The sequence below is a fragment of the Esox lucius genome, chromosome 1 (assembly GCF_011004845.1).
Source record: "Esox lucius isolate fEsoLuc1 chromosome 1, fEsoLuc1.pri, whole genome shotgun sequence".
Lineage (NCBI taxonomy): Eukaryota > Metazoa > Chordata > Actinopteri > Esociformes > Esocidae > Esox > Esox lucius.
In genome coordinates this window covers 30,436,734-30,443,415 of record NC_047569.1, presented here as the reverse complement: position 1 = coordinate 30,443,415, position 6,682 = coordinate 30,436,734, and positions in this window count along the sequence as shown.

Below are 6,682 nucleotides of genomic sequence, written 5' to 3'. Positions count from 1 at the left end.
CAAATCCTTATGTCATGCAATAAAATGCAAATTAATTACTTAAAAATCATACAATGTGATTTTCTGGAAATTTTTTTAGATTCTGTCACTCACAGTTGAAGAGTACCTATGATAAAAATTACAGACTTCTACATGCTTTTGCAGGAAAACCTGCAAAATTGGCAGTATATCAAATACTTGTTCTCCCCACTGTACTTTATTCTGCTTAGTAGTAAGTACATGCATCTCTATACATTTATTCTGGCCCCTGATGGGAGTTGAACCCAACGCATGTTCTGGCTGAAGGAAAAAATGAATCTGATCAATCGAGCTTAGGTCCCAACTCTGAAGTCACTTAATTATTATTTTTTTAAACGGTTAAGGGTAATGCTTAAGGTTAGGGTCTGGGCAACAGTGTGAGTTAAGATTTGGGTTTAGGGCAGAAAAACACTACTCCTGGTGAGATGTCCTCTAACAGCATTCAGTGTGTTTGAAATGCAAGCTCCGCCCTCTCCATTGCGTAAACCATTCGTGTTAATTCCTCCCTAAAGTGCAGATGCCTCTATTACAAGTTTAAGTAAATCTCCCATGTGCTACATTGACTATGTTACATTTAATAAGTTACATATACCCCTGAGACCAGATTTAAGCATGTTTTTAGCAGAATAATGCAATGCTACTTAAGAGAAGCCAGATATGTAATAGTTGTTTTGAAGCTGAACTTTTAATGATCCCTTGCACAAGGTAGGAAAAAAACTAAGCTTCAACAATAAGGCCTTGTTAGCACTGTAAATAAGAAAAACTAAGTAATTGAATCACAACACAAACTGCCAGAGCAGTGTTTCTAAAATGTGGTCTTCTGCCCTACATTTAATATATTTTACTGTACATAAAAGTAGGATAATTGTCATTACAAATATGCAGCAACCTCTGAAAATATTGTGACAGGTTTTGTCTCTTAAAATCTCCCTAGTTTCTATGGCAGTATGTTTGGGGTCAATCTCTTGCTGTATGATAAAGAGCTGTCCAATTTCGTTTAGAGGTATTTGCTTGTACTTAAGCGGGACAATTCTTTAAGATTTTTCCTTCTCATAATGTTATCCTTTAATTTTATTGACACCCCCTGGGTCCACATGTTGACAGACATTAATAGCAGACTCCAAAGGCAAAGCCTGTCAGCTTTCTTGTGACTGCACCAATGATGTAACAGAACACATGACTACCCAGAAACAGCTGGCAAGCCAGCTGGTTCTGTTATATGATTTGCGCCTAAGGAGACCGTATAGAAATGTTGTCATTTCAAAATGGTGAAACCAGAATTTAATAGATAAAGAATTAAACAAGCTTGTGTCCTAATAATTGCAAAAGGCATTGTATTTGCTTACACAGTATAGCAATAGAACCCAGGCAATTGTAACTCATGGAGTTCCCTATGGTTCAATGTTGGGTCCTTTATTGTTCACTCTGTATATGAATAATAACTTTAACTCGATGAGAAACTGTGACATTGTTATGGTGATGGTATTGTATGCTGCTATCCCATGTTGAGCAAAAGCATTTGCACACCTGCAGTCCATTCTACAACTATTTCAAAATTAACTTATGGATCTATGTTTCGTGCACATTTTTAGGTCCCAAAATCTACATTTGTATAATGAATTAATCAATTTGTTTTATAAAGCCCTTTATGAATTAATTAGTTATCTGAATATCACTACCTTGGATTGTTCCCTTCACGGTTCTGTTATAGAATGTATTCCCTTGATGGTGAGATGATGATAATCTTGGTTTTAAAACAGTGCTGAGTTGGTGAACAAGCTAAAGATCAAAATGTTTTTCCTTTATAGAAGCAAATCATGTCTGTCATATCAGCATAGAAATTAAATTGTGCAAGACACTTATGTCAGTTTTAGATTATGTTGATATGCTAAATATGCATCCCTCATCATCAGTGTTGAAAATCTTGGATTCAGTCCATCATGCAATTTTGCACACAATTTATTTGTATATGCTTTGGTTGGCTTGAACTCTCTGACTTTCAGAAGGGCCAGACAGTTGTTGATGTTTGCATAAGGCTATACTGCAGAAACGTTGCCAGTTATTTCAGCAACACATTTATTTTGATGAAAAACAACAGTTTTGAAATGTGTTCTCTAGACTTGCTAATCCCAGAGATACCTCAGGCTTATTCAGAGTTAGGTAAAACTGCCCTTTTCTACTACCCCACCTCATGGAATGTCTTGCAGAGTGACCTTAATACAAATATTTTATAAATTACATTTTTATTGTTTACTGTGAATTATCTTCCGAATGTCTGCATGTTTTTGTTTTTATTTCTCAGTTTGATGTCCCTGCTTAATTAAGGTTAAATAAAAATTAAAACTGTACATCTATGTCTTCGGTTTTGACCGAATCCAGAAAATCTCCTTAAGTATCAGGACATGAACTGATATTGAGTAGTGAGAGAGAGCGATCTCTTGGTGGTTCACTTGGCAAGTCGTCAGGATACTTAGTGAGAGTAACTCCTTAAGCCTGATTCTGAACTACACCCAGTGTGTTACAGCTAATGAAAATGCTCAGCGTTAGGGCATGCACACATTTGTCTTCACACAAATTTTGAGCACAGGGAAGATGTATTTTTCCACATTGACTAGGGCTGGGAAAGGGAATGACAAACAAAATGGTGTTTCATAGATGTGCCTCCCTAGCATTTCCTAGATATTATGTGCCATGTCCCTTCCCAGCCCTAGTCAATGTGGATAATTTGTTCCGTCTCCATAGTATTTCTGCCCTCTGCCTAGCAGGGAAGGGAGGAGAGGATAATGAGATCGCATTCAGCTAATCGATAGAATAGATCACCATTGGTCCGGGACCCATGTCCCGCCCCCCTCAGCGGGACCCCGGCAAACCAACAACAGCCGTGATTGAGATTGACAGATTGTGCGCACATAAAGAGATTATACAGAGAAATCCCTGACAAGTGTGGTAGCAAATGGCTACAGCAGCAACAGAAGGTCCTCATATGCATGACAGCAGTGGTGCCTCTAACGTGGCCTCCATCGTGAGGAACACATTAAGCAATCAGCACACCTAATAAGCTGTGTGTAAGGACCGTTCACTGGACATGCCGATTAAGTATCTAAATGCATACCGAACACAGATGAGGGAGAAGTGACTATGAGGACACACACAGGGGGTGATGGAGAGAGATGTGAAACATACTCGTGGTATTCCCTTGGTGGAAGGGATTGTGATGGGTGGGAGACACGTGTGAAAAATTATGGTCCACGGTCTACAGGAAGCTTGATTGGGATGGTATGAGGACACGCAGGAAACAAATCCCCTTAGCACTCACTATGATGAGGTACAGTGGATATAAAAAGTCTACACACCCCTGTTAAAATGCCAGGTTTTTGTGATGTTAAAGAATGAGACAAATATAAATCATGTCGGAACTTTTTCCACTTTTAATGTGACCTACAATGTGAACAATTCAATTGAAGAACAAGCTGAAATCTTCAAGGGGGAAAAATAAAAACCTTACAATAACCTGGTTGCATATGAGTGAACACCCTCTTATAACTGGGAATGTAGCTGTGTTCAGAATTAACCAATCACAATCAAACTCATGTTAAATAGAAGTAATTACGCACCTGCCATCATTTAAAGTGACTGATTAATCACAAATAAAGTTCAGCTGTTCTAGAGCAAAAGCCATGGTCCGCAGAGAGCTTCCATAGCATCAGAGGGATCTCATTGTTGAAAGATATCAGTCAGGAGAAGGGTACAAAATAATTTCCAAAGCATTAGCTATACCATGGAACACAGACAGTCATCATCAAGTGGAGAAAATATGGCACAACAGAGACATTACCAAGAACTGGACGTCCCCCCAAAATTGATGAAAAGACGAGACGAAAACTGGTCAGGGAGGCTTCCAAGAGGCCAACAGCAACATTAAAGGAACTGCAGGAATTTCTGGCAAGTACTGGCTGTGTCAACAATCTCCTGTATTCTTCATATGAATGGGTTATGGGGTAGGTTGGCAAGACGGAAGCCTTTTCTTACAAAGATAAGCATAAGCCCGGCTGAAGGTGGTAAAAACAAACATTAAGTCCCCCAAAAGCACATGGGAAAATGTGTTATGGTCTGATGAAACCAAGGTTGAACTTTTTGGCCATAATTTGGCCATAAGTTATGTTTGGCGCAAAAACAACACTGCACATCACTCAAAGAACACCATACACACAGTGCAGCATGGTGGTGGCAGCATCATGCTTTGGGGCTGTTTTTCTTCAGCTGGAACCGGGGCCTTAGTTAGGGTGGAGGGAATTATGAACAGTTCCAAATACCAGGCAATTTTGGCACAAAACCTTCAGGCTTCCATTATAAAGCTGAAGATGAAGTTCACCTTTCAGCACGACAATGACCCAAAGCACACATCCAAATCCACCAAAGCATGGCTTCACCAGAAGAAGATTAACATTTTGGAATGGCCCAGCCAGAGGCCAGACCTGAATCCAATTGAACATCTGTGGGGTGATCTGAAGAGGGCTGTGCACAGGAGATGTCCTTGCAATCTGACTAATTTGGAGTGCTTTTGCAAAGAAGAGTGGGCAAATACATCCACGTCAAGATGTGCCATGCTAATAGACTCCTACCCAAAAAGCCTGAGTTCTGTAATAAAACCAAAAGGGGCTAAAACACAGTATTAGTTTAAGTGTGTGCACACTGTGAGTTTTAAATGTTTACCCCTCAAAGATTTCAGTTTGTTTTCCAATTGAATTGTTATAGGTCACATTAAAGGTGGAAAAAGTTCTGACATATCTTTGTCTCATTCTTTTACATCACAAGAACCTGGCATTTCAACAGGGGTGTGTAGACTTTTTATATCCACTGTAGGTTCCATGTTTACCGCATCTGTGATGAATGACAGCGCTTCGACAGTACCACCGGTGAGTCATCGCTGGGAGACAGCCGCACACTCAATTTCTTCCTCCCCGCTCTCAATGAGCATTGACTTCAGATGTATACTTATTATCCTCCAGGGCAGAAAGTGGTAAAAAAGAGAGAGGTACCCTGGCCCACCACGATCTGTTCCTGAGGACCGGATGAAACCTAATTACGCAGATTAATGTCCCGTGGAAAGTGCCATTACCTAAATGGACCCAAAAAAAGGAGAGTGAGGGAGACTGTGCACATCAAAAGCCCAACATTTTCAGTCTAAATGCTAATGCTTGTCTCAAATCGGACAGATTAAAAGACATAGAGATCTGTGCAGTGCCTTGCTCTTCCCTGACTCGGATAAGATTTTGAGCACTTTAATTCCAGTGCAAGGGCTACTTCCCTTGACAATGGCTCTAAGCCTGGATGAGAACCCCCTCCCTTAGCCTCCACTCTGTTCTATTTTGTCTGAATGAATTTCTTGTGAGAAATTTTTGGGGGCTGGCTGAGGCATGCATCAAAGCACCAGAATTGAAAAGCACCCCCCCCCATACACAACCTCACAACCCACTCTCTCTCCCCCTTCCCGTCTCTTTAACCCTAACTCCTCCTCCATGGACATCCTATTATTTTCATTGTTTCTGCAACCCACATTGATTAAATGGGAGGCTTAATCCCTCTGTAACCCCACATTATAGACAATGATGTCAGCCTATTGTGAATCTATTCGCAGGAAATAAAGTGGCTGCAGATGCAATTCGATTGGCTGCCGGCGCCTCATAGCTAGTGTGTTTACGGATCGGCTGCGTGGCACAGCGCGTGCTGGTCATCAGGCGGCAGAAACTGGCTTCTTAAAATAAGACCTTGTCGCCACGGACATGCGAGCGGGAAATGGAGTTGACAGGTAGTGCCGTGAGCCTTACACGGCCTTCAGCTGAGCCTGTCAGAGTTGAGGCATCCAACCCCCTTCCACTTCAACCCTCTCCTACACACACAAATACAGATGCACCCAAACACACACACACACACACACACACACACACACATAGACTTGCTCATTGACTCACTTGCTACCAGACATTCACAGCAGGCGTGCACGCTCAAGTACACAGACACACAGACACGCACACGCTGTCGCCAGGCATTAGGGAGGCAGAGACAAACACCTCGAACGGCTTCACTTGAACGTGTTCACACTGAAATCCCTCCACCGCTCCGGGGACATTCGATTTTATGTTTGTGTCCCCGTAGAGCGACCGTGTTGCCTACTGGCTGTGGGATCTCTGCGTCTGAGAGCAGACAGACATCCGGTAAAGAATGCCAGAAACTAAAGCCATTAACGCGACACTGTTCAAAGCTCCCAATCTAGGGTAGGTTGGCAGTAGCGCTTAGTGCTTACGGTCTCAGATGGCGCGTCTGACACTGAATGGGCGTTATTTATGATCAAGCCCCGTTGTTGTTTGTGACAATAAATGGCAAATATGTCATCACCATACACCCGCATCACTCGAGGCAGCAGGGGCATCTCCCGGCAGAGGCAGCTTTCTCTCTGGCTCCCTGTGACATCCAAATGACATTGGGCTGCTCTCGCTCGGGTAGCGGGTGAAAAGAATGCATTCTCTGACTGGATCAGCCAGTGGCGGAGACGAAGGAACGATGAAATCTTCCCGGCACATTCCCTCCCAACTCGCATGGTCAGATGCAGCAGGGATATGCATGGCAGAGCATGGCAGAGTTCTAGCCGCTGATCTTGCACAAA